Raw genomic sequence first — 2,287 nt, forward strand, 5'->3', positions numbered from 1 at the left:
AGCAAACTTGAACTAATATAAACTTCTTCTTACGATTAATTTCACACTTTTATCTTGTAGTGACCGGTGATGTTGTAAACACCTAAAGAGTAAGCATACATGTAAGTGACTACATTTGGTGTGATAGAACTTCAAGACCCTAGGCATAGTTGTCTATAGTAACATGAAAGCAAATAAGAAGAACCTGTCAAAGTCTAGAACTCTTGATTAGTTTGATTCCATAATAACCCAATGGAAAAACTGCTAAGCAAGTGCATATTGATTATCTGGAAGGCAGGCTACACGAATAAACAAGTTATGCAAAGCCACGAAATGGATCGCTGGGCCCTACCACCTTGGTGAAAACTTGCTGGGACCCGAGGGGTATATATGTCTCTTGCAAAAGCTTCAGCAGATACCACTGGGGAACAGGCTTTGACCCCATAGGTGATATCTTTTCCCTTCAGATTTAGTCACAGAACATGACTGGAACAGAACAATACATACACAGAGAGCAAACTTGAACTAATATAAACTTCTTCTTACGATTAATTTTCTCACTTTTATCATATAGTGAACAATGGTGTTGTAAATACCTAAAGAATTACATATGCCAAGAAAGCATACATGTACGTGACTACATGTGGTGTGATAGAACTTCAAGACCCTAGGCATAGTTGTCTATAGTAACATGAAAGCAAATAAGAAGAACCTGTCAAAGTCTAGAACTCTTGATTAGTTTGATTCCATAATAACCCAATGGAAAAACTGCTAAGCAAGTGCATATTGATTATCTGGAAGGCAGGCTACACGAATAAACAAGTTATGCAAAGGGGCAAAATGGATCGCTGGGTCCTATCACCTTGGTGAAAACTTGCTGGGACCCGAGGGGTATATATGCCTCTTGCAAAAGCTTGAGCAGATACCATTGGGGAACAGGCTTTGACCCCATAGGTGATATATTTTCCCTTCAGATTTAGTCACACAACATCACTGGAACAGAACAATACATCCACACAGAGCAAACTTGAACTAATATAAACTTCTTCTTACGATTAATTTCACACTTTTATCTTGTAGTGACCGGTGATGTTGTAAACACCTAAAGAGTAAGCATACATGTAAGTGACTACATTTGGTGTGATAGAACTTCAAGACCCTAGGCATAGTTGTCTATAGTAACATGAAAGCAAATAAGAAGAACCTGTCAAAGTCTAGAACTCTTGATTAGTTTGATTCCATAATAACCCAATGGAAGAAAAACTGCTAAGCAAGTGCATATTGATTATCTGGAAGGCAGTCTACACGAATAAACAAGGTATGCAAAGGGGTGAAATGGATCGCTGGGTCCTACCACCTTGGTGAAAACTTGCTGGGAGCCGAGGGTTATATAGGCCTCTTGCAAAAGCTTCAGCAGATACCATTGGGGAACAGGCTTTGACCCCATAGGTGATATATTTTCCCTTCAGATTTAGTCAGAGAACATGACTGGAACAGAACAATACATCCACACAGAGCAAACTTGAACTAATATAAACTTCTTCTTACGATTAATTTTCACACTTTTATCTTGTAGTGACCGGTGATGTTGTAAACACCTAAAGAGTAAGCATACATGTAAGTGCCTACATGTGGTGTGATAGAACTTCAAGACCCTAGGCATAGTTGTCTATAGTAACATGAAAGCAAATAAGAAGAACCTGTCAAAGTCTAGAACTCTTGATTAGTTTGATTCCATAATAACCCAATGGAAAAACTGCTAAGCAAGTGCATATTGATTATCTGGAAGGCAGGCTACACGAATAAACAAGTTATGCAAAGGCACGAAATGGATCGCTGGGCCCTACCACCTTGGTGAAAACTTGCTGGGACCCGAGGGGTATATATGCCTCTTGCAAAAGCTTCAGCAGATACCATTGGGGAAATGGCTTTGACCCCATAGGTGATATCTTTTCCCTTCAGATTTAATCAGAGAACATCACTGGAACAGAACAATACATCCACACAAAGCAAACTTGAACTAATATAAACTTCTTCTTACGATTAATTTTCACACTTTTATCATGTAGTGACCGGTGACAGGGCTGGACTGGGACAGAAAATCGGCCCTGGCATTTTGGCCCAGACTGTCCCACTACATATGACCATAAACACCACCCATCTTTGCACGCCCTTAAATATGTTTTTGTTCAACTCCTTTTCATTAAAACCACTAATGCCATGTAATGAGTGAGTAGGAACGAGTTAACAGATTAAATAAGTACAAAATTGTAATTTATTAATACAATTGAACTATACTCCACAGTGA

Source organism: Scardinius erythrophthalmus (assembly GCF_964197995.2).
Source record: "Scardinius erythrophthalmus genome assembly, contig: HAP1_SCAFFOLD_146, whole genome shotgun sequence".
Classification (NCBI taxonomy): domain Eukaryota; kingdom Metazoa; phylum Chordata; class Actinopteri; order Cypriniformes; family Leuciscidae; genus Scardinius; species Scardinius erythrophthalmus.